Source organism: Boleophthalmus pectinirostris, unplaced genomic scaffold, assembly GCF_026225935.1.
Source record: "Boleophthalmus pectinirostris isolate CB_2022bp ecotype Guang Dong unplaced genomic scaffold, ASM2622593v1 HiC_scaffold_1, whole genome shotgun sequence".
Classification (NCBI taxonomy): Eukaryota; Metazoa; Chordata; class Actinopteri; order Gobiiformes; family Gobiidae; genus Boleophthalmus; species Boleophthalmus pectinirostris.
In genome coordinates, this window is record NW_026570970.1 from 12024435 (window position 1) to 12043159 (window position 18725).

Consider the following 18725-nt stretch of genomic DNA (forward strand, 5'->3'; position numbering starts at 1 on the left):
TCATTAAATGGTCTATTTTTTCGAACTTTTTTCACAAATAAACCGCACTGGACTTTAAACGAAACACAACAGTTTGCTGGGTCAGTCGGACTTTGTTTGGCGCGTTCATGGTGACTCTGGGCTTTGTTCAATTGTGGCGCGTAAGGAGGGTGCTCGCTGGGACCGCTGGATCGGTCGCGGTGAGTCAGTTGTTCAGTTGTGACTCAGATTGGCACACTGCACTCGCTTTTTCGGTTCGTTCCTTTGTTCCGTTCTTCGTCGGCATGGAGTGATGAGTGTGGCTGCGGGTGGTGCGGCTTTGTAGTTTACTGAAGTCATGCTGGGACACCTGAGTGGATTCGTGTATGGGGCGCTCTGGATTACGGGGTGCGCGGTCATTTTTTGATGTGGATAGAGGCTTAAGACCTCGTCTAATGACTCGGAAAATACGATACTTAGGCCAGGAGATTCCAAATGGTAGTGGACAAATACCTATTATGGATTATTATATTATCAGCAAAGATAACATTGACAAGAAAATGGCTTCAAACTGACGTACCAGCAATGGAAGAGTTGTACAATACTGTTTATCAAATATTTCTGATGGAAAGAATGTCGTTGAGGAAAAAATGTATGAGTTTTGGCAGAAGTGGATCCAATATCCAGCATGGACATGACAAAAGAGACGCAGTACACCTTTAAGTTTTGGTCTGAGTTTAGGTCAGTCTAGAAGGGTCAAGAATCTACATGACATTAAACCGGGACTAAAAGTATGATAATTTAGAATCAAATGCATAAAAACAGTCTTTTTAAAAGTTTACAAGTTCAGTATATTTTCACTAGTCTAGAAATACATTTTTCATTTTACAGTCAAGATTACAGTTTACCATACATTAATATTTTGTTTTGTACACTACAAATACACATTACATCGAGCAGCCTTATTCCAATGTATTTTTATTTACAAAAATGCTCAGCTTGCAGCATGTATCAGTCCAAACCAGCCTCATTGAGCAGCCCATACAGAAGAGCTTGTTCTAACTCCTCCCTGTGGAAGCATTAGAATCCATTACAGCGTGTTACAGACATCAGTGAGAGTGAATGGGGGAAGATGGCACTCCTCTGGCTCCCTGCCCAACAGTCACCAAGGCCATTCTGTGCCCATGTCACCAGTTTGTCTCACATGCCTCCCAATCACCCACGATGCACCTCCACAAATAGAACTGGCAACTGCTCCCCTATTGTCCAGAGCAGTCGCTGAAAAACACCCGTCAGTCGCTTTGCAATAACAGGCAATAGACGTAAAACACTTTGTACATTAGCGGGCTGAGGCTAGTTCTACTCTACAGTCATTTGGACAAAAGCAGGTGTGAATAGTGCTGTGTTCTGTTGACAGGAGCAGCTAATGAAATAAAGGTTAATGCCAACAAGGATAAAAAGGATCCTTGGCTACAGAATAAAGCTGGTGAGGAAAGCAAGAGGGGAGAACTCTTCACAGCTTTAAGCCATACTGTATTGTTGTTAAGGGCTGTGCAAAAATATTAAAATATTGATATATGACCAAGAGTATATATATTTTTATACATATTTTACTCCATTATTTTGTTATGGGGCTAGTTTGGGTGTTTGTTTAGAGGAAGGAAACTAATTTATGCGACACATTTGACATTTTCACTGTTTTGAGGATTAAAATGTTTGTGTTTCATATATTGAACCGTATCAAATTTTTGATTGATGGATTATTTATTTCGGTCACAGGTATATTTTGACATTAATTCACAGACAGTCATATTTAACATACACAAACCGAAAAGGTGAAGGCTGAAGCTTAAGCTTATTATGCATCTACCCTTTATTCCTTTGTCAGAGCGTCATCTTAACACCAGTTCATCTTCATAAATACAGCAAGAGGAAACGAACAAATCAGAAACAGTACAACAAAGTACTACAGCACACACTAAGTATCATAATTCATGTATCTGTCCAGAGTTAAACATTTAAACTTCTTTATAAAGTGAAAGAGACTGGTGCACAATTTTAGGTTTTCTGTACAGTTGTTCCACAGCTCCACCCCTTTAACAGATGGACAAAATTTCATAATGTTTGTTCTAATTTTTTTTTGATAAACATGGCTGTGCCTCTGAGCTCATATTGGCTCTTTCGAATTTTGAACATGTTCTGTAAAGAATCAATTTGAAATATATCGTATTGAATCGAAAGTGCGCTGTATCGAGATATGTATCGTATCGTGACCTATGTATCGAGATATGTATCGTATCGTGACCTATGTATCGAGGTATGTATCGTATCGTGACCTATGTATCGAGGTATGTATCGTATCGGCAACTTCTTAACGACACCCAGCCCTAATTGTTGTACCTCTTCAAAACATACCTGGAGTTGTGTTTCGTTTCATTCACACATGTTTGAGAAATCCTTTATTGTTAGTCTGTCTACATCTCCAAAGCTCAAGGTGCCCTGTTCCACCTTGTGATGTCATGAGGTGGTAGTTTTCAACTTAACAGCTACCTTTAGTTCAGGAGAGGTTGACAAATCTTGGGATAAAATGTTCCAAATGATTCTAGTGAACAAAGTATGAAGTTTAAAAGTGAAGAAGATTAAAACTTGTCTCAATTGTTTTTGTCTCATACTTAAAGATTGAACGCTCCAGACTCATGAATGCAATGATCATCTCGCATCTATCTTATTGTATCACCTCCTCAACCACGCTGAAACCGCTCTGTTTCATTTTACAAACTGACCCTTAAGGTCCTTGATAAAAAGCTCAGACACCAGCACCACTGTGAAATTTTAACAAAACACAACCTTTTTAACTTTGAACATTTTACCAATTTTAATCATCTTAAATTCTTTAAGTGTCTTAACTCTGATACAACTCTCTATTCAGTATTTGCCAGGACCTTAAAATGTACACACACAGTTAACACAAGCGGTGCTACTAGTGGCAATTGTCTTGTACAGGAAAACTTATGTGTCTTGTCTGTTTTTATGCACGTAGTTTTTTTTTTTTTTTTTTTTTTTATGGACAGGTGTTGAAAACTAGCACTCAAAGCAATGCATCTGGCTTGTCTAATGCGATTGTGATGTCCTGAATAAGAAAAGTAAAAACAGTATTTCTTTTATCACAAGGTGGAACAGAGTGTTTTCAGTTTGAGAGAAGAACTCCGCTAAAATATGCAGGGTTTGTGTGTTTAACATGTGTGAATGAAACAAAACAAAACTCCAGATATGTTTTTGATGAATACAACATTATTATACAAATCAGAAAACATTGCAATATGGGTCTTTTAAACATTATTAGGGCTGCATTATCTTTTCTGGTGGAGTACAGTACCAGGAACAGTTCCACACTGCTGAATACTGCCGTTCTGTTTCCAAACACTGGAAGGGTGTATAGGCTCTTGAATTGCAGTCTACTGGAATACATTTGACAAATTTTGTTGTTTGTGAACTGAAATATTAATCTTAAATGGCATAATAATAGATCCTGTCTGTCCAAAGAGAAATTATTTTTGAAAAAGGTCTACACAACATGAATTCGATGCATATTGGAATCAACGTTTTCCAAAAAAAAATACAAGCAAGAATAAAGATGTGGGTGTGGGATAGGGGAGAATTGAAAACAGGAAATTTTCTGAGCATTTAAGACATTACAGAAGTGCATGAATCAAATGAAACACAGCATAATGAACAATCAAGGAAAGGCATTGATACATTGAAGATTGTATTGTCATAGCAAACAAAGTTACATTAAGCGCAGCAGCAGTCACCAAAGTTTTTTCTCTGGGCCCCAGATTATCACTTCTGACTGTGATGGGTCGGCTGTAAAACAGAACTGTATGACCCTGACGACGCAGATTCTATTCTTTGAAAACCTCCACACTTTCTTTACATATCAGACAAACTGCACTGTCCTTACACTGAACAAAAAAAATAATCGGTCGTCCACTGTTCTTTGAAAACTCGACGTTCTCTATCAAGTTTTTGTACTTTATCACTCACCATTTTGCTGTCTTTAACTGCACTACAGAACTCTGTGCATGCGTTGACTGTTTGATCACGAGCTTGTCAGGTGACGAAAATTCGGCGGCAAATGTAAATACGTCATATAATAATTTAAATATAAAAACTTCATATAAATATCATTTTTAATTGAAAAAAGTCAACAAAATACAAGATGCAGACATGTTATTTTCCAAAAAATAATAATAATAATAAAATAAAAATAAGCCATAACAACTTTTAAGGATTGCCTCATAGTGCCAGTTCAAGTGGTGGGGGGCAAAGGGGTGTGGAGGGCCAGAGTCAGCCCGGGGACCTTAGTTTGATGGCCCCTAGTTTAGAGCATCAAACGTTGCATTCATAAGTTGATATATCTGCTTTAAGGACCCCCAAATACATCTTGCATAGCGCCCCGTCAAGGCTAGAAAATACTAAACATAACATTACGATTGCAACTTGATGAATAGAGCAGAATATCCCCCAAATCCAATGTCAAGGAGACCTCCATTTACACCAGCCGAGGAGAGTTGTGAGAGCCCATCCATTGTAATTCACTTAAGACCTCGGTGAGTGCTCCGTCATTAGTCCACGGGATGTAAATGGCCGCTCCGTAAACACCAGCAGCGGGGGTCCATCCTGGAGACTGATTGGCCGTTGCCGCGGTGACATGCCAGTGCATCAGCCCCTGCGAGTCTCCGCGTGTCACCCCGACTAATCAAGGGCTCTCGCTCCTCACCACCACCAACCTAGCAACCCATCCATCCATCAGTGACCCGGGTTAAACGCAAATAAAAACACATTAATGTCATGTCACACTGAAGCTCTGACTGCGTATTGATTTCTGCCACATATATCTTGTTTTTACTTGTCCGCGACTAGTGAATCAGACTTGACCCGTAAGGTTAAACAACACTGTAGCGCTAGGAGCATGGATCCCAATAGCTCTATGAGCTTTAATCCATGTTATAATGCTGTTACCTCCTCAAAAAACATACCTGAGTTTTGTTTCGTTCACACGTTTGAGTAATCCTTTATTATTAGTCTGTGTCCATGTCTAAAGCTCAAAATGCTGTTCCACCTTTGTGTTTTTTCTTTTAAGTAGATGGTAAAATAAATTGAGATTATTAATTTGACTATAGCAAAAAAATAAAATTTATTGAAATTTTGGTATGTTGCAAATTTTCGACAAATAGAAACAAGTGCTTGCCAAAGATTCCTAGGAAGGTCCTGCTATCTCGGCTTATATCTTGATCCAAACGGTTTGTCGCATACTTGTGACACTCTGCGTTAAAGGGTTAAAGGGACAGTCTGGAATTTTGGACATTAGACCTCATTTTCTCGTGAGCCAGAGTGTTGGAGATGTGTGGAGACACTTTTTTAAATATTCCATCCAGTCCTTGTATTTGCAGAGGTCGCTGGTGCTAGGCTAGTGCATGTCAATGGCCATAGTTATCCTGCCAATAAAAACGGTCTTACTCACTCTACAAAACACCCAAAGCAAATTTATTATTACACCAGACTGTCGATGTAAATGTCTCTGTTGATAAAATAATTTTAGAAGTAAAACCAATCTTGCATTTGAAGGATTTATGTCTGAGCAGCAGCAGCGAGTCGTACTTCCCGATAGAAAGCTAGACAGCGGCGGACTGAGATCACCTACCACCTATCTTACCGGCAAAGTAAAAATCCACTGCTCCTGTGAAAACAGTCCCTCAACATGCTACGATTCATGTGATGCAAGGCGACCAGCGACCTCTGCAAATACGAGGACTGGATGGAATATTTGAAAAAGTGTCTCCACACGTCTCCAACTCTCTGGCTCACTAGGAAATGAGGTCCTATGGCTAAAATTCCAGACTGTCCCTTTAAAACATAGTTATAATATAAAAATAGCATAATACAGGCCTTTTAAACCACAGACCTTATATATATATATGAGTGGACATAGCAAACACGCTGGTTGCTGCATACCAAATAGGAAGTGCACCAGGAGGCTCTTCCGGCTCCTGAAGCTGGCTCCAACTGATTTACACTAGGATCTTGTCGCCCGTCTCTCTGTAACTGCTGCAGTGAGCCTCATCATTTTGGTCTGAAAATGTTCGTATTAACCCGTTCTACAGGATCCTGAATCTTTTTTTTTTTAGCATCGTGAGCCTCATTTGAACGGCGCTGAACGCTGTGGGTCACTCGCTTAGGCCACTTCTTTTATACAGTCTATGGTTTAAACACTGTTTGGGGTGCAATATATATTTTCTGGTTGAAGTTTGTATAGAGGATTTTTTAAGGGAAGACAAATGCAGTGATAGTCCTTTTTCAAATGTTGTGCATGCGTGACACCACCTCCCTCCTCCACAGCTCCCTCAGTAGAAACATCTCCTCCCGCCTCCTGACTCTAGAGAATCACAATTGTTTACAGCCGTGCGTATTCAAGGATTACTGTTGAAGTGACCTGTCTAGAAGTAATTTAGCGACCGACGCATCAGTTTTTAGACCCTTCGTCTGCTTCATTCGTGCAATCGCTGGAAGGAAGAATCACCTCAGTTTGTCTTCGCTCCTTTTCCCCTTCTCTTCTTCTTTCAGCGACCTCAAAAACGGACTTTCTTTTGTGGTGAACTGGTCGTGGATTCTCATCCGCCATCGCAACAAACTTCGTGCGAAATGGGAGGCAGCTACAGTTTGAAAAAGCCTTTAAGAACCTCTACATAAACCACGTAATCCCCGCACGCCGCGAGTCAGTTACACTAGAAACGTAGGGAGTTTGATTGACAGCCTAACAGCCAATAGATAAAGAGGTAGTCTCATTATCTATTGGCTGATGTTTATCTGGCCTCACTACTTCCACTTTTGATAAATTTTCATTATTATTATTTTTTTGGTTATCATAATTACAAGGCTGCTGCATCTCTGTAATAGTATTTTAAACTTTCACTGACAATTTGAAACTAAAAAAAAATCCTCCATATAACCTTTGAGTATAGTACCAGACCCGGGTTAAACGCAAATAAAAATTAACGTCATGTCACACTGAAAGTCTGTATCGATCTCTGCCACATATATCTTGTTTTCTTTTCTGCTACTAGTGAATCAAACTTGACCCTTAAAAGGTGTGTTATGTAACTTTCCTGGTGAAGGATCCGTCAAATTCTTTTCTCCATTGAGATGTTATTGCTTTGTCTGGAATGTTTCACACGTATTAAACCTTTCTATCTTCATGGAGACCAAAGCAGACCAAGTTACAGGTCAGATCTGTGAAGAGACGACCCCACTCAGTCAGAATACACGTTTTATAGGTGTTTTTGAGCTGTAAAACCACATGTAATTGAATAAGTTTAATGTGATACTGTGGAACATTCCAGACAGAGCAATGACATATCCATAGAAACGAGCATGTGACAGACCCCCAACCAAAAAGTTACACAGTGCAACTTTATGGTTAAACAACACTGTAGCAATAGGAGCATGGATTCCAAAAGCTGTGTGCCCTGCCTGGCTTTTTCTAATTGCCAACAATCACCGGACAATATGGCGGTTTGGGTAAAGAATTGTGGGGTGCAGTTTTCTGGCCCTAACAAGGAGGTTCCAGCAGCCAAAAGCGATCAGCAGTCCATGTGAATGGGTCAGCGGGAGCCCGTGAGTTACAACCTGGATTAATTGGCGTAAGGAGGATCCAACATGGCCGACGCCAGATCACATTAGGCTGATGGGATTTGACTGGGTAGACTTCAACAAAGGCAAATCCCCCGTTAGGCCCGCCCAGTGACACAACACAGCGTCCAGAGCCAAGGAGAAATGAAGTGAGATGTCTAAATTTAACTATTGTGCAGTTTGTTGTTAATAAAGAAAAGCTCCAGTTCTCTTAATTGGTTTAATGGAATGTGTAAGTTTTATTATTAGACTGAAGGACTTGCCTGTATAAAGTGACTTAAAGGTCCTCTCAGTGTATCACTCGTGGTCACACTTGGTCTCTTTTTATGTTTTGTGTTATGCTTATGTTGCTGTGTTGTCTTGTATTTGTATTGAAGCTGTAACGTCTTCATCCCAAGACAATTTTTTCCCACAGGAGGCAATAAAGGATTATTTTATCTTGCACCACCTAAAATAGACAACATTTGCACACCACAAGAGCAGTGCTTCATTTTTGTCCTACCATGCTGTTTAAAGACTAAATTGCATCATCAAGTACCTCCATGTATTCTTTTATTTTAGGAAAGACTATATTCTGAATTAAGGCTGTGCAATTAATTGAATTTTGATCACGATTTCAATTTGTGTGTCAAACTATCTCCAAACTCATAATCGAGGTGAAACGATTTAAAGCTTAACAACATTTATTTTAGGATATTTTTTTTATTTTAAATATAGGGAATGTAGAACAGCGGGATATATCGTTTTTGGATACATTTATGTTTTTCTATGCCTTATTTCATGTTCAAGGTATATTTTATTCATTTTATGTTTTATACATCACAAAACTGCTCTAAGGTACATATTTGTAGCCTATATTTTCAGTTAAAAGTTCTCACATAAATTATCAATAAGTTTGTGAATAAATGGTGAATAAATGCATCGTGTAACTAAAAAAAACAAGTCTGAACGATCATGGTTTTAATATTGACTAAAATAATGATTTTTTTCCATAATCAGGCAGCCCTTATCTGAATTCAGTACTACAGTTACTCAATATCTGTAAACTTATATTTAGTATGCGCATTTTATTACATTCCAACATTGCATGTACCTAAACCCTCACTATAATTATTATAAGTAGAGATGGGTAGTACTCAGTATATTTGCTCAGTTACATTTACTTTTTTTTAAATCAGTACACTACTCTTACTTGTGTGAACGTTTTGGTTACTCTTCCCACTGTGTCACTTGTCGACAAAAGTTTTATTTTGACCAACTCTCATACAGATGTGATTCATTTTTTCCATTTTTCTGTGGAATATTCTTTGAAAATGTGCTGATTTTGTGGATTGTTTGTCTTATCCTTCCGATAGGCTCTATTCACGCTTACTTCACAAACCAGGAAGACGTTTGGAAAGATGCGATTACAACTTCCCAACGGCCCAGTTTTTTTCCACATCATTGTAGCGTTCCGTTATGTTCGGCTAATCAACAATTACAACCATTACACCTTCATAATTTCGTCTATCCAAAGGTCTGGCTTGTGACGTAACATGAATAGAGCCTGTTACTTTCACTTTAAACTATAAATCAAACGTTGCATCCTTGTAACTTAACTGAGTACTTATCGTGAATACTTTGTACTTCTACTTGAGTAACACTGTTTACTAATAACATGGCTCTGATTGCATATTCAGACGAAGTGTAGTATAATTTGAAGTTTGACCAAAAACTCAATCTTGATCACGATTCATAATTTTACGTAAGAATTTACAATGTAGTTATGAAACCAACTGACCGTGCACAATGATTGATAATTTAAAGTTCATTTATCCAGTGTACCCAGTCTCCAACCTGTGGCGGTCCCTGCTGGCCCTGCTCCTCTTTAATAAGTCATGGGGCCACCAGGTGCTAAATGGCTTCATCTTTCAGAAGTATATGAAATCCATTTGTTTGCGAGCGGAGGATTACCATGGAGAGCGTAATTACATTATTACAGCTTATCACCGTCATCATCATTTATCTGTGTGGCAGTGGGAAAAACACGCTCAAATACCAAAGTGTCCCCAAGAGATGAGAGCCTGATCCGATACGACGAAAACTAAATGTTTAATTACAAACAACAGAAATATGTCAAACTTTAGATGAAAATAAAGTTGTGATTTTTAAGTGAGAAACAGGAATGAATTTGGGAAAAATGTAACAAATGGGAAAACGACAACAGCAAAAGTTTTAACCATTTTGTGGGCATTTATTTGTAAATTAACAATAATAATAATGGTTATGTTTCTCTTATCAGTGTATGTGAATCTTGTGCTGAGGGATAAAATATTGTGAAATTGCACCGAGTAAATAGACATATATAAAAGCCATCATATCATGTGAGATTCATGTTCTGGTATTGTTAGGTTGTCCCAGGTATTTATGGGTGAGGGATGGGTCAAATGCATGAAGCAAATTGCATTAATGATGACCTTAAAAGTATGTACTTCTTACAAAATTACAAAATGCTCTTAATCTGACAATGTAAATTAAGTTATTGTGCCACTGAACTGCTTCCAAAATGTTGATTTGTACAGTATACCTCTTGAAAATACTTTTAACCATTTCTGTGAGTAATAAAAGCTTTGTACTAGCCTGATTCACTAAAGCATTGTTTCCCAAAGACTGGGTCGCAATATTTTTTATTTATTTTTTTTGGGTCGCCTTATCACAATCTGCATGTAGGTCTGCAATATATATATACATACATCTCAGCGCACCCACGGCTCTTCACTTTTTCTCTGGTGCATGGAATCCCCCCGCTCCTCACTTCTTCCCCAGCCCCGCCTTGCCTAACCAATTTTCTGTGGGAAATATTAATTACCATTTTTCTTTGTTTAAATCTTGAGTACTGTATTTTTCAGACTATAAGGTGCACTTAAAATCCCTTAATTTTCAGAAAAATCAACAGTTCACCTTCCGACAGAAGCTGACTGTATCAGCGCACAAGGAGCAAGCGTTTTGTTTTTTTTTTTTTAATCGCTTATAGTTTATGCAAAGTAGCCATGTGGCTTTAAATTTCATTTCTGTAAAATGTAAACAAATGTGTGCAAAGCTGCATTAAACACATTATAACTCAGTGTATATTTGAGTCCTCATAGAAAATAAGATCTCAAGTGTCATCCATTTGTTTCACTTAATGCGCCTTATGTATAAAAACAGATGAGAGAATTCAACATTATTGATATTGCTCCTTATAATCTGAAAAATCCGGTAATACTAATTGTTCAGAGAGTCACAATCAGTCAACAATAAAATATCCTCAATAATGTTCAATAATGGTCACAAATTTATTTTGTGATTATGAATAATGTCTATTGATTTGGGTCGCAAAGGTTTGTGACTTTTAAAATATGGTCCCCAGATAAAAAGTTTGGGAAACACTGCACTAAAGTAATATATAAAAATAAAATAAGTTAAACCGACTTTAAGATTCATCTTTTTTAATCCCACCATTAGTTTGAAGTGACAAACATTCAAGACATGGAGCGATTCTGAACAAAGAGGAGCTCTGAGGTCTAAGAAGCACTCAATAAAAAGAAGCCATTACATCTACGTAGAAGTTAAAAGGCAAATGGAAGCAGGAATAAAAGATTTCAAATACCTCTCCGTTTTTGAATAGAGGACTAACTAAAAGTTACATTCAATGTGATTTTGTGATGTATTTTTTTTTACTACAACAGGTTTGTACAACATTTGGCTGTAGAAAAGTACTGGAGAAAAGGTTTGGCAACAGTCAAGTGGAGGACAACAGAATCTAACCGTAAACTGAAGGGGAAGCAGAGGTGGGAGTCTGTCAGGAGGCTCACCCCGCTGCCAGGCACACTCACACAGGGGACAGAATTTACCCCACTGTGCCCCAAGCAAAACAGCTCAGAACAGAGAGCGAAAACACAGCGGACAACCACGATCACAAACTAATTACGATCCCACAAAGTCTTTAGTCCGTATCAAGGCTACAGTAACATGAACACTGTTGTGATTAACGCTCAAACTGGAGTAAATCTGGACACTGTGTTACTTGGAGCAGTGTTCTTGCAGAGTGGCACTCACATGGAGAGAGATGCTTTGCTGTTGTGGTCAAAGGCTTTGAAAACTGCACTCAAAACCACATGTTCAGAAGTAGATCAGAGTCTGTGGATCTGGAGTTTTTTGATGTGGAGTCTGTAGATTAGGAGTCTATACATCAACCGGAGTCTGGAGATCTGGAGTTTGTAGATATATCTGGAATCTGTAGATCAGCAATTTCTTTATCTCGAGTCTGTATATCTGGAATCTATATAGGTTTGATATGATTGTATAGCTTGAGTCTGTAGATCAGAAATCTGTAGACCTGTAGTTTGTAGATCTAGGGTCTGTAGAGCTAGAGTCTGTGTAGAGTGTGTATATCCAGAGTCAATATATCTGGAATTTGTATATGTTACATCTCTAGATTCAGAGTTTGTAGCTCTTTAGTATGGAGATCTGGAGTCTGGAGATCAGGGGTTTGTTTATCTACAGTCTCTATATCTGGTATCAGTATAGCTCTAGTCTGTAGACCTGTAGTTTGTAGATCTAGAGTCTGTTCATCTTTAGGTTCTTAGATTCTTTAAGAGTCTGTATAGAACAGTTGATAGTTGACAGACTGGTCAGTTAAACACAATCAATCAATGAACCTGCCCAGGGACCAGGGTGCTAGTGGCAATAACTGTGTTCTAGTATGAAAGTGGTGTAGGTGTGAGTGATGGTGGTGGTCAGAGGGACCAATGGCACCGATTCTGTCAGTCTGCCCCAGGGCAGCTGTGGCTACAACAGTAGCTTACCATCACCAGGTATAGAGTGAATGAATAATGCTGAATAATGCTCTGTAAAACATCTTTGTGCCAAAAAATGTCTGTGTAAAGTGCTATATAAATAAAGACTTACTTACTTATAAGGAGTTTGTATATCTGGAGTCTGTATACTTGGAATTTGTATATCTAGAGTCTAGAGATTAAGAGTTTGTAGATCAGAGGTCTGTAGAGCTTCAGTGTCTACATCTGGGGTCTGTAGATCAGGCTGGAGTCAAGATCTAGAGTCAGTTGATCTGAAATCTGTAGATCAGGGGTTTGTTTATCTAAAGTCTGTATATCTGTGTAATCTGTGGATCTGGAGTTTGGTGATGTAGAGTTTGTAGATCAAGAGTCGACACATCAACTGGAGTCTGTAGATCTGGAGTTTGTAGATATATCTGGAATCTGTAAATCAGCAATTTCTTTATCTCGAGTCTGTATATCTGGAACCTATATAGTCTTGATATGATTGTATAGCTTGAGTCTGTAGATCAGGAGTTTGTAGATCAGGGTTTCTTTATCTAGAGTCTGAAGATCAGGAATCTGTAGATCAGAAGTCTGTAGAGCTTTAGTGTCTAGATCTGGGGTCTGTAGATCAGGCTGGAGTCAAGATCTTGAGTCAGTTGATCTGAATCTGTAGATCAGTGGTTTGTTTATCTGAAGTCTGTATATCTGTATCAATTTGAGCCTGTAGATCTGGTCTGGTCTCTAGATCCAGGAGTCTCTAGATCCGGGAGTCTGGATTAAGTCTGGAGCCGACAGGGGGAAAGACAGGGATGAAGACGGCGCAAAATGAGGGAAAAAAGGCCCGGCTAATGACCAGCTCTTATGCATCAGTGCACGTACTAATGAGCTTCCAGGGAGCGCGCTGGCAGGGCTGGAGTGAGAGGCTGACACTCACTGTGCGTGTGTGTGTGTGTGTGTGTGTGTGTGTGCATGCATGTATGTGCGTGGGTGTGTGTGTGTTTGTGTGCGTGGTTTGTGTGGCACCAGTCAAGTTTTTTTTTTTTTCACTTGTGATTCCAATGCATAGATTATTTAAGTACTTGTCAACTTGAAATCCACATTTAAGCGCGTTAACAGACCAGTGTGTTGTGAATAATGATGTATTATTCAAATGACTATGCAATAATAAAGATCTTGCAAAAAGTGAACATATTCAGAGAGACTACAAAATAGGGCAATTTGACAAAAATGTGGGCTATAAACAGGAAAAAGCGACTTGACTGGAATCCATGAATACATTTATTACATTACTATGTCAGTCCATTAGAAATATGTTTTAAGTTAAGCAATAAAATATAAAAGGAGGGTGATGAGCTAAATTTGTGTTTTCACAATATAAACATTTCTAATTCATTCAACGAAATTGCAACAAAACAACGAAAATTCTAATTTCATACCAAACTCCATACACCTGCACAACAACTCACCTTTATGTAACAAATAGCCCTATGTCCTGTCAATTATATTACTTTTGCACCATTTTCTTTATGATCTCTTATATATAACTGTAATATACTCTATTTATATTACTACATTTGTGTTTTTTACTTTATTTACTTGTACATATACATTTATATAATTATGTCTTATTTGACACCAGTCTCTTGCCATTTTTATTGCTGCTTATTTAGAATTTTAATTACCATCTTTATATTTTTTACTCTTTGTTATTGTAATACATTGTGATGTGTGAGCTACTGTGTCCAGGAAATGTCCCTTGTGGATCAATAAAGTCCGTCTAAGTCAAATAAATACCGATTAATGCCACAATAATAAAACATTTTAATGGTAATAGCAGTTAGTTTGTTATGTGATCTTATCCATGTGATCTTATAGTTAAATAATAATTAAACATCATTTTAAATATCCAGGAAAGGTTAAATTCTGTCCTATACATGTCATTTTTTTATTAAAACTTTTTCAGATGACTAGTAGTAGTAGTTTTCATAATAGTTTTAGTATTAGTTTCTGAATATATATATTTTTGATAACCCCATTTAACGGTCTAATGCACAAAACACGTCTTTTTGTCTGATTAATAACATTTGCGTTTGCATTTGTTTTAGTCGTATGTTTGAATGTAAGCCCTAAGCACACTTCTATCTGTGTGTGTGAGAATAGAGAGAGAAGAGCCAGGCCCACCGCTGAGCCCCCTGCCTCCCCGCTCACCGCTCCGCTCTCAGCCACTAATGAGGACTGGAGCCTGGTCCGAGCCGGAGTGCACCTGCCAAGCCTTCAGAGCTGCTCCTGCCGGCCGGTGCAGACAGGAGGGGTCAGGCGCATTCCTCCGCTCTTAATAATTTACATCATATTGATTTCCTCCGCGTTTGGACACTCGCACCTGCACTCACACTTTTTCTTCTCGGTCCAGAATAAGCTCAAAGCACCAGAGAGGGAGGGGGGGAAAGTAGTGTAACCCGGGTTTCCAAAGCAGTTTAACGCGGCATTGAGGATAATGGACTGAAGAGAACTGTGCTACATCTTATTTTAACTTCCAGGTATTGAGAAAAAAAATCTACTTTTATTACACTAAACTGACTCTTGTGAGCTTTAACCCGTGTAAGAATGTAGTTACCTCTTCAAAAACATACCTGGAGTTGTATTTTGTTTCATTCATTTTGTTTGAGTAATCCTTTATTATTCGTCTCTCTGCATTTCCGAAGCTCAAAATACTCTGATCCACCTTGTGAGGTCATGTAGTGGTAGTTTTCAATTTAACAGCCCCTTTAACCTTTTGTTAAGTATCAATTGGCAATTCCAGAGCTGATATTGTCCAAATGATTCTAGTGAAGGTGTATGGAGTTTAAAAACACAGTGGACCTTTTCCTGTATTACCACATGACATCACAATGTGGAACAGTGTTTTCGGAGAGAAGAACTCGGCCTAAATATGCATACAAGTGTGTTAAATGTGTGAATGAAACAAAACGCAACCCCAGGTGTGTTTGTGATGAAGAAATAAAATAACAGATCAGAAAATAGCTTGATATGGACCCTTTAATATCGTTTTTGAATTTTTTTATGTCAAGCATCGTCAGCAGAATGTCTCTCCCAACGCTTCACCTTCATTTCATGCTCATACTGTCAAATCTATGGGTCTAAGAATATATGAATTAAGTTACAAATTTAGAAAAATATCATTAGACAAAACACTAGCTCAAACATACACAAAACTAAATGCTGCTTTGTTTGTACTGCAAGATAATAATAGATGTAATAGAAAAACAGTTATCATACAGCCACACTTTTAGCAGACATTGATAAGTGACGTCTCATTTACGTTGAGCATTTGATTTTCAGACATTCAGGGGCGTTGGATTGAGGGGGTAAAAGGTACTGTTTACTCAGGGCCCGGTGCACAGAGAGGCCCCTCATAAAACCTGTAATGTGCATTTTTCATTAGACAACATGTAGTGTGGGCCCACCAAGATGATTTGTATCCAGGGCACAAAATTTGGTGTTATACCCCTGACTGTGTTACTCACTAACAATTTGCTCCAAAGCAAACTGAAACCCCAGTACGTTTTACATTCTCCTTATCATAGACCAAAACAATGAAAACCGTCTACTAGGGGTGTAACGATATCAAAGTCTCACGATACGATATTGTCACGGTATGAACTTCACGGTACGATATTTATTGCGATATCGTAGGAAAGCTCACGATATGGTGGGGAGACTCACGATTAGGGATGTAACAATATCCAAATCTCTCCGTATGATATTTTCGCAATATACTCACAATATATCTCGCGGTACGATATTTATTGCGATATTTTGTGGAGGTTAACAAAACTGTGAATATGCTACTTTTTCCTCTTAAAATGCCTTGAAAAGAACTGAGACTTAAAAGCGCTTAGAGCTGTTATTTCTTCTTATAGTCTACACTGAAATGGAGCAAAGGATCATGGTCTGTGTAGTTCCCTCTGTCTTTTTTTTTTTAGCAATTACTGTACCGTAACTCTTAATTTGAGCAAAGAGACTTGTAATTCAAAACAATGTGATGGTCCACGATATTACTGTGAGAACTTTGACGATACCATATCGCGATATTTCGGTTTTTGTTACATCCCTACCGTCTACTATAAAAGGGACCATAGTTTGATTCATCTGTCGATTTAAAATGAGCAAAAGTGAAAGTCCACACACGATGGGTGTTTCTTAGCTTGTACATTTGAATGTCTCTCCTAGTCTGAACCTAATGAAATCCTACTGCGATGCAAATGTGTTATTGGGATGTGTACGTTTCGAACCACAACACTGCAATCATAGTTTCAGTGTTCATGCATTTTGAACATTTGTTTTAAGAATAAGAATAATGCATTAGTCTTACACAGCACTTTTCCAGATGTTCAAAATCACTTTACAATTTGGTGCGGACTGACAGAAGAATTTGTGGCCTCGGCCCTTCCACCCACCACCAAACTCACGCTCACACCACGTACATACAAAGCAATGTGGGTGAAGTGTCTTGCCTAAAGACACAATGTCAGTTTTGTGGCTGTGACAAGGAGGTTTGTCCAGGTGTTAAACTGGACCAGGGCAATCATCCAGTTTTCTTGGCGTGTATGTAAACGTAGTGAATGTGAAAAAATGTGTCCAAACTTTTGACAATCTGGATGTCTTTGTCACACAGCACAATGGACAATCTCGAAATGAAAGTCCAGCTTATCTGTACTTAGTTTGAAAAGTTTCAGACGTCATTAAGTTCCTCTCATTAACATGCGGCACCTATAGCATGTAGCATATCTCTATATTCCAACAACTCATGTACGGAAAAGGCAAGAATGGAGCTAAATGATGTGCTTTGCAGTCTGCTTAACCCCTAATCAGACTTGGAGGGGACATTAGTATTCTGCCTTTGTCAATAGGCTGATCTGTGTACGCCGCACTTGAAATATTCATCAGTGCGGAACATAAGACTTCTCCTGGCTGTGATTTATAATTGAGAGGATATGAATGTTACATAGGTATGGCCACAGATTCCCCCTCGCCAGAACTACTTTGGATCATCGGTGGCGCACTTAAGAATGACTTTTAGCACGCTCCGGCCTTTGCTTCATTGGAGAGGCTGCTTCAAAGTGGCACACGGACACTTCTCATTACAAAGGAAGAAGAGGCTCATCGTAATTATCATGTCCAATTCAAGGCTCTCTCTCTCACTCTGTCTCCATACGTAGAAATACTCATCAGCCTGGTGAGTGTTTTACAAATGCTTTAACTTATAGAATGTAAATAATTTTGATTTTTGGGAAATAAAGATGCATTTCCAGATATGACTTGCTCTATTTGTACTATTTGTTATTAAATACTGTACACACAAAAGCTTGAGTTAACTATTCTCTTGTCTAATGCAATGTTTCTCCTGATATCTACTGCTTGATATTATTTGCAGGACATAAACATGGATAAATTCATCCAGTAGGCCAAGAGATAAGAATCTACATGTAACACTGCATCTGAAAACTGTTAAGCCTTGAGAGTATTTAGAATTTTTCTCCATATCATCTGGCGACCCCCTGAAATTATGTTGTAATCTCCACTGTCTAATTGAATGGGGCAAAACAACAACAACTGTATTTTGTAAACCTCTTTCATATTCCTCTTTAGCTTCTAGCTCAAAGTTCCATAACCTTAAGCCTTAAATACATGATGTTTGTGCTCTGATTCCATCACATTGTTAAACAGAGTTGGACTCACTGAACACAGACTGAACGAACACAGACTCACTGATCACGCTCTCCCCGCTCCAGCAGTATCCGGCTCACGTGGTCAGTCGTGACGCAGAGGACAGCAGACCCACATCCTTCTGCCTCAGGAGTCTCAGGACCACAGTATTCTGAGAAACACCAGAAAACAAAACACAAACGGTTTAGTATTTCTGGTAAAAATAAAAATGGTGATCCTTAGCCTCACTTTGTGTCAGCGTTAATGCCAGCAGGTCTGGAGAACTCTTCTTCTGTACATGGAGGTGAAAAACTGCACCTGTTGAAAAGACGTGACTGTATTCAATAGCTTAAAGTGAACTTTCTCTTGAAATTAGGAATACAGAGGACTGCGTTAAATGGTATTGTTATGAACTAGAGAGTTCTGAAGCCACTGCAGACAGCCAGGGTCTGGTCTCGAACCAGCAACCTTTAATTCTGAGTGATGCACCTTCTAAACTTTGGCTCACACAGGACATAAAGCAGATGTGCTGAGCAGGATTCGAACCCTGGCTTGCAGAGCTCAACTCCA

The 18725-nt window shown here is 38.6% G+C and overlaps 1 long non-coding RNA gene across 3 annotated transcripts in view; it reads right to left on the reverse strand.

Annotated features, from left to right (window-relative positions):
- LOC129408337 (uncharacterized) overlaps positions 1-18475 on the reverse strand; it is a 77588-nt gene extending 59113 nt beyond the window's left edge. For all 3 annotated transcript variants that reach the window (XR_008631892.1, XR_008631894.1, XR_008631893.1), the window contains exons 1-2: positions 18405-18475; positions 18219-18327 (exon numbers count right to left, since the gene is read on the reverse strand). This is a non-coding gene — a long non-coding RNA (uncharacterized LOC129408337). The remainder of the gene's footprint in view (positions 1-18218; positions 18328-18404) is intronic.
- Between the last annotated feature and the right edge of the window lie 250 nt (positions 18476-18725).